Source organism: Ochotona princeps, chromosome 26, assembly GCF_030435755.1.
Source record: "Ochotona princeps isolate mOchPri1 chromosome 26, mOchPri1.hap1, whole genome shotgun sequence".
Taxonomy (NCBI): Eukaryota; Metazoa; Chordata; class Mammalia; order Lagomorpha; family Ochotonidae; genus Ochotona; species Ochotona princeps.
The window spans coordinates 21601229-21609588 of NC_080857.1; positions in this window are offsets into that span (position 1 = coordinate 21601229).

The window sequence follows — 8360 nt, forward strand, 5'->3', positions numbered from 1 at the left end:
AGCGTGCGAACACAGCAATTACCAGAGGCCAGCAAATGCCACCGGCAACTCCCCCAACCCAGAGCTGGAGAAGACTGTGGTTTGCTGAGTGCACTGGGGGGCAGGCTGTTGTGGCTTGGGTCACTGATGAGATTTTTTTTCCACCTAGAATCTTGCAGACAACAGACTTTGGGCTGGACTGGTGCTAGAGCTGGGGTGGGTTGCTGCCAGAACATCATAGAAGAGGATCACAGGCCTTTTCTCCATGCCCAGACCCAGGTGCACAGACCAGGGAGGAGTCAGTGCCATTTCAAAGTAAGGGTAGTGCACAGCAGCTTTTCACATGCATGGTACCAATATGTTTTAAAAGAAGAACCCATCTGTGCTGCCCACAACACCTTGACACAGTAGCCACAGAACCTTAATACACATGCTGTTTTACATGACATTGTACATGTGCTTGAACATAGCAGATTCTGCTCCAGATCGTTAGAAGTCAATTCACTTGCCTCTGCACTCCAAAGCATCCTACCTGCACTCTTCTTCCTCTGTGGGCAATGAGATTATCCCACCCACCACAGCAGTATGCCAGAGCTGCGCGCACACACACACACACACACACACATACATACACGGCACCTGAAATGCGGCTGGTTGTGAACTGATAGCTTAGTTCTCTTCTATATCCGACTCCAGTTTTGGTGGAGGACCTTGACCTCAGCCCTGATTAGGTTCAGAACGCATATTAGATATGCATGTGCATATGCAAAATATTTGCTGGGGAACTGTCTGGCAGTTAGGCTTAATGAGTGTTTATAATCCCCTTCTTTGAACAACGTATACACTTCCAGGCTTTGGTGGCCACGTTTCCTCACCTACACCCAGGTGGGCTGCTGGCTGTCTTCCCCAGCTCACTTTAGCTGCAGTGAGGGATCTTGACTCCACCTCAGTGTCAGCATGAGCAAGCTCCAGGTATTGGTCGCTGTGTGTGACTTCTCACTACTGCCCAGGCTACCCACTCTTGCTTTGTGGTGAGTCTGGCTTTGGGAGACCTCAAACCTCAGCAACTCTGTGAACCTAGCTCAGAAGGGCTTCAACTGATGTCTTTCATAGTGTATAACTAACGTTTTCAGACTGAAGCCGCCTTCTCCATCAGACCTCATCACTGGTGAGTGTCTTTATCACAGTCTGACACAGCCTGAGCTCACCTAATTTGAACTCAGGTGGTGCAGATCTCTTCACCTCTAGGTTTTAGCTTGGATGAACATCCAACTCAGCCCCAGAGAGGCCCAAGCTAACTCTGACTATAGCAGATGTGGATGGTCTAAAATTGCCTAGGCTGTTCAGCCCCTCTGCCCAACATGGCTTGGCTTGAGTGAGCTATGCAGACTCCAGTCCTGACACAGGGAGCCCACCCCCGCTTTGGTGGATAGAAATAGTTGCTCATAGAAGCACAGGCTTCAGGGTTCCACTTCTCCAGCTCAGCCTGAGCCAGAGCAGCGCCCCAGTCTAAGCCCTACCACAGAGCAAGCCTGCTTTAGTGGGCACAGGTGGCAGAAAACACGTGCTTCAGATATCAGCCACCACCACTGTAACATAGTATGTGTGTGTGTGTATGTATGTATATGTATATATGTGTATATATATTAAGTTTAGAAGTAATGATTCACATAGAATGAAAAGAAAATGATGGAGAGAGACATACTATGCAAATGGAAACCGAATACCAACAGGAATAGCCAGACTGATACCAGACAAAACTTTCATGCAGACAAAATCTGAAAAGTGAGAAAAGATGATTGATCTATCAATCTACCTGGTGATCTATGCATGTATTGATCAAAGAATCAAGTCAACACAAGAAAGTGATTATCATAAATACATATATATTGGATGCTGGAGCACCAGGATTTTTTAATTTTTTAAATTATATATATATATTTTTTTAAATTTTATTTTAAATTCATTAATTACATTGTATTATGTGACACAGTTTCATAGGTACTGGGATTCTCCCCACCCCTCCCCAAACCCTCCCACCATGGTGGATTCCTCCACCTTGTTGCATAACCACAGTTCAAGTTCAGTTGAGATTCCCCCATTGCAAGCATATACCAAACATAGAGTCCAGCATCTTATTGTCTAGTCAAGTTCAACGGCTTCTTAGGTATACCCTCTCTGGTCTGAAGACAGAGCCAGCAGAGTATCATCCCGATCAATTAAAAGCTCCAACATACCATCAGCAAAAATTTACATCATTATGGAATTAATTGACATAGTAATGAGTAACCAATATGGTAAAAGTAAATGCGATTTCTTATCCACCTTCTGTGACCACCTCATTGACATTTCAATTTTGGTTTATACACAACATATAACATTCATAACATAACTTGTTATACATAACATCATATCAAATTAAGGCAAACATGTGGTATTTAACCTTTTGGGATTGGCTCATTTCCCTTAGCATTATGGTTTCCAGTTTGGCCCATTTGGCCACAAAGAACTGCATTTTGTTTTTTTTAATAGCTGAGTAGTATTCCATGGAGTAGATGAACCATAGCTTTCTTATCCAATCCTCTGTTGATGGGCATTTTGGCTGCTTCCATGTTTTTGCAATTACTGATTGTGCTGCTATGAACATAGGAGTGCATGTTGGTTTCTCATAAAACAAGTGTTCTGGATATATTCCTAGGAGTGCTATTGCTGGGTCATACGGTATGTTGTATTTGAGTTGTTTGAATGTTCTCCATACTGATTTCCATAGAGGCTGTACCAGCCTGCAGCCCCACCAGCAGTGGAGTAGGGTTCCCTTTTCCCCGCAACCTCGCCAACAAGTGTTGTTGGTGCTTTTATTCATGTGGGCCAGTCTTACTGGCGTTAGGTGGTACCTCATTGATGTTTTAATTTGGATTTCCCTTATTGCCAGGGAACTTGAGCATTTTTTCATATGTTTATTTGCCATTTGGGTTTGTTCCTTTGTGAAGTGTTTGCCCATTTCCCGTGCCCATTTCTTAATCCAAATGGGAAATGAAGAAGTCAAGCTTTCACTATATGCAGATGACATGATTCTTTATATGGAAGAGCCAAAAGGCTCAACACAGAGACTACTAGAACTTATACGAGAGTTCGGTAGAGTGGCAGGGTACAAAATTAATGAACAAAAATCAACAGCCATAGTGTATGCTAACAGCCCCAAGTTGGAAAAAGATCTAACCAGCAAGATACCATTCAAAGTAACAAAGGAAAGCATGAAGTATCTGGGAATTAACCTAACCAAAAATGTTGGAGACCTATTTGAGGAAAACTACAAACTACTTAAAAAAGAAATTGAACAAGATCTAGAAAGATGGAGTAACATCCCATGCTCCTGGATAGGTAAAATCAATATCATTAAAATGTCTATACTGCCAAAGGCAATATATACATTCAACGCAATCCCAATCAAATTGCCCAAAACATTCTTCACAGATCTGGAAACAATGATTCAAAGGTTCATCTGGAAACACAAAAAACCACGAATAGCTAGAACCATTCTCAAGAACAGGAAGTTAGCAGGGGGAATCACAGTCCCAGACCTCTGGACATACTATAGGGCAGTGGTTATCAAAACAGCCTGGTACTGGCAAAAAAATAGAGAAGAAGATCAATGGAGCAGAATAGAAACACCAGATGGGAACCCACACAAATACAGCCAAATAATCTTTGACAAAAAGACAAACGACAACCCAGGCAAATGGGAAGGTCTGTTCAATAAATGCTGTTGGGACAACTGGTTGATAGCCTGCAGAAACAAAAAGATAGACCCACATCTCTCACCATATACTAAGATCAAATCCAAATGGATAAAAGATTTAAACCTACATCCAGAAACCTTCAAACTTTTGGAAGAAAATGTTGGAAACACACTGGAACACTTAGGGGTAGGCCCTCACTTCCTAAAAAAGACTCCAAATGCAGTAGAAATCAAGACCAAAATAAACAAGTGGGACCTCATCAAACTAAGAAGCTTCTGTACAGCTAGAGAAACAATCAACAAAGTAAAAAGGCAACCCACAGAATGGGAGAAGATCTTCGCACACGACTTAGGTGATAGAGGGCTGATCTCCAGAATATACAAAGAGCTACAAAACAACCAAAATGTCAAAACAAACAAACCACTTAAATTATATTTTGATTATTTTTACATAGTTGATTAGGGAGCAAAAGGTCAAGGGCTAAAGGAAGGCAGGTAAGACCATTATTTCCACATTCTCTTTTTCTCCTTCCTATATCTGAGGGAAGAGGATGAGATAACGGGAGAAGCCACACCTAGTCTCCCAGCCATCCCAGGGTCCCCAGTGTGGGGTATATTCAGAGGGTCCTGCTCAAGTTGTTTTGATAATTCAGCAGTTCTGAATTGCTGTTGATCTCACCATTCCAAGCATGATGAAATCTCTCCAAAACCCAATGGCTGACATAGTACACCTTAGAGTCTCCGTTTGCCCAGATATTCACTGCCAACATTTGCCTGGGATAGTTGATCAATTTGTTCTGTCCTCCATTCTCTGTTATGGTACCACGTGTCCTCTGAAGTCTCCAATGTACCGCCATAACCTCAATGAAAGCACTGGTTTTTATAAAACAAGCATTATTAGAGCAAAAGTGAGAGATGAGCTCCAATACAATGATATCCAGGGGCTTCAACACCCCATTTAATCATTGCATTCATCATTCAAACAAAATGCCAACAAAGAAACCTTGGGCACAGCAATAACAAAACAAAATTATACACCAATGAACATCTCAACACATTGCTGGCAAGTTGAATCCAGCAACATATCAAAAAGATCATTCACCTTGATCAAAATGGCAGTTAGGACTGGGTGGCTGCCTTACTGATAGGAGTGGCATCTCGCAAGGCCAACTTCTTTTTCAGTCTTCAGACACCCTCACTGTTTCTGATGCCCTTTTCCTTTCGCTGCCATGCAGGCAGGGGCTTCAGTTGCTGGACCTCTCTGGACTACAGGTCTGTTTCCTGTGAGTGTTCTGCCCCAAAGCATGGCATGGCCCTGCTCTGCAACTTAATTATCTTTCCTCTGTCTTTCCTCTGTCTTTCCTCTGTCTTTTCTCTAAATGTGTGGTGAATTTGAGGGGCAGATGTGTCCTGGTATTATTTCTATTTATTTTTGTTGTTGTTGCTTTGAAAAGCAATGTGTTTCTATTTCTTGCTCTGATTGCATTACTTTTTCAGAAGTAGAAGGCGGATTTTTTTTTTTTTTCAAATGAAAAGGCCATAGGGGTCATGCCTCATGGCCTGGTGGGGATGGGAAGATGCAGAACCAGACTGCCCCAGTCCCTGAACCCGCCAGGTTACACAGCACCCTCCTAGTGATGTGAGGGGATGCTGCTACAGATTGCCCAGAGTAGGGATCTGGAGACATCTTGGAATGGGGACCACTGAGGGCATGTTTGACAAATGTGGAAACCTTGAGGAACCAGGCCACTCTACACTCCCAAATAACTAAGGGAGCTGAGATGGGATTGGTCAAAAGAGGAATCTGGGGGCATGTCTGGGTCAGGAAAGACATCCACCCATACAGGAGTACTGGGCTATGCTAAGTAGCATCACCTACTGCCCACTGGCACACACAAATGCTGGTGCTGGGGGACAAACCTGGCAGGACTAGGCCACCATAACCATCACCAAGTGCCAGGGCAGAGGGCAGGATGCATCTGGCCAGGCCAGCAACACCTAAGCATGTGAGAGAACTAGGACTAGCGGCAGTATTATGGGGTGCAGCCAGTGATAGCCAGCACCCACTAACAGTGGGCAAACAAAATGTGGCTGTGTCCCCCACCCTCTGTCCTGAAGGTGGGTCCTAACAGCAATGAAATGTCAATTCTATCTTCAGCCACTCTCCCCCCCAACCTAGGTATTTGCTCCTGCCCACCTGTGACCCACCTATCATCTGAGAGAGGACAGTATTACATTGTTGTGTAACCACTCCCTTCACAAGCCCCTTTAAAAGACCCATGAAGCAGGGGCTTGTCCTCTTTCTGTTCATGTGCTCCCATTGCTCTGGCACCTTGACTCTTGGCTGACCCTGGACAGGTAACCCCCTGAGCATGGTCCCTGTGTACTGCTTAGATGGGACACTGAATATAGCAATGTTATTTCTGGTTGGTGTACCATCAGGAGTTCCAGGAGAGGTGAGGCCTAGCAGTGGTATAATGTGGGCAGAGAAGCCAGGGAAAGGTGGATGCTTGCAGCTTTGTAAGTGTGTCCAGGTTATTTGTTGCATGTCTCTTAGGATAGTTTATATTGTTGGGGAAGCTGGGACATAGGGTTCAGCACAACAGATGGACTTAAGGGCAATGACCATTTGTTCCTCTTTGGATTAAGTTTAGTTGGATTATGATTGGTTGGATTGCCATATAGAATTGTGATTTGCTATTTCTATTGTGCTCTATTATCACTAAGCTTGATTAATAAAGACTCCTTAATAATGAACCTTAAACATGTCTGGTGTGATCTCGCTTGCATCCCCCAAAGGCAGCTTCTGTAGAGGATTTGAGGGCCTGTCCCTGTGACACTGCAGCACCAACAGTCTGCACAAGATCTGGGGTTGTTGGCATGTAGAAGGACATTGTGACTTTAGGTCAATGAGCATAGGATTACAATTGATAGGATAATATTTGTATGAGAACAACTGAATAGATACTTTTTGTATAACTAAATGGATATCATTTGTATGAGAACAACTGAGTTGATAGCATATGAATGAGAACACTTGGTGGAATATACAAAAGAGTTCCAAACAAGGATATGGAAACAATTGATGGGTCCTGTAGATAAGCTCAAAACCTCCTCCCTTCTCCTATGTGACCCTCAGTCTATAAAAATCTGATGCCACTAATAAACTTCAGCTATTGGCCATCAGTCAGTAGTCCACGTGTATTGTTACAATCGTCTCCTTGCACCAAGTACATCACTGCAGGACACCTAACAGTGGCAGGTTGAGTCAGGCAAGAAGCTGAAATTCACCAACACTCACTTGAGCTGGGAGCAGTCAGGGCCAGGCTTCAGCACCCACCAGCAGGCATGAGAACTGAGTGCAGGGGTGGGACGGGTCAGGCTGAACACATGCAAAGGTCACCATATCAGGCTGGACTGCAGCATTTGCTGGTACATGTGAGATGTGGGACTGGGAGCAGGCCTGGAAGCAGAACTTTGGGGACTCTCCAGCTATCCTGAAGCTTCTGTTAATGAGCATGAGAGCGGAATGGGAGAGGACTAGGTCAGGCAAGAGTACAGCACCAGTGTCCATGCAAGTGTTCCTGGTCTGACAGCATGCCAGCTGGCAGCACCTACTGGCATGTGAGGCAGCTGGTCAACAGAGTGCAGGCTTTACAGTGCTGAGCTAGGCTGCAGTACTGGTTGGTTGACATGAGACATGGTGCTGGGGGTAGGAAACGCTGAGCTAACAAGTGACGACACCTGCTAACAAGTGCTAACAAGTGCTGCATTAGGGATGGGTCACAACAGGCTGTGTTGTAGCACCCACCAGCATGAGCAAGACCTAATGTTGGAAGAGGGCCTTGTGGAAGACCTTGGAGTAGCCCCTGCTAAGCAGTTGCTCCCACTGGTGAATGTGAGAGATGGAGTGAGGGGTAGCTGGGCTGTGCAGGATTGCAGCACCCTGTGGTGCACACAGGAGCCAAAGTGGGTGCTGCAAAGAACAGTCAGACCACAATGCCTACTGGTTCATGAGAGAGCCGTGTCTGGGGTCAGGCCAAGCTGGACTAGGCAGTTGCACCCACTGGCGATTGCCAGGACTGGAGGAGGACTACAGCACTCAGAGGCATACACAAGATCTGGGGCAGGAGTGGGCTTGGAAGGGAAACCCTGGGCACCCTCTGCTAGGCTACATCTCCCACTGGTGAGCACAAAAGCCAGGGCTGGGAGCAAGCCAGGTTGGACAAGGTGCAGCACCCACTGGCATCAATATGAGCCAGGTCTGGAGGCTAGCTATGCCAAGCTATGCCCCAGTATCCATGGGTGGATGCAAGATCCTGATGGGATGTGGGCCAGGCTGGGTTAGGCCACAGTACCTGCTGGCATGTGCAAAAACCAGGGCTGAGATGGACCTGGTGGGGGTTATTAGCGGTCATCCCAAACAGGCCAAAGCACCTGTCAGTGTGGATGAGGACAGCCTTGTTCCAGGTTGGGTTTGGCTGGGCTGCAGCAAATAAAGCTTTGCGTGAGAGATGAGAATGGGGCAGAACTGACCAGAGAGCTGCATCCACTGGTGTGTGCATTGGCTGGTGTGGGTGGAAGACCGAACCTGACACTGCAGCAGCTGGTGCTCACAACAGTCAAGTATGAGGACTCACTA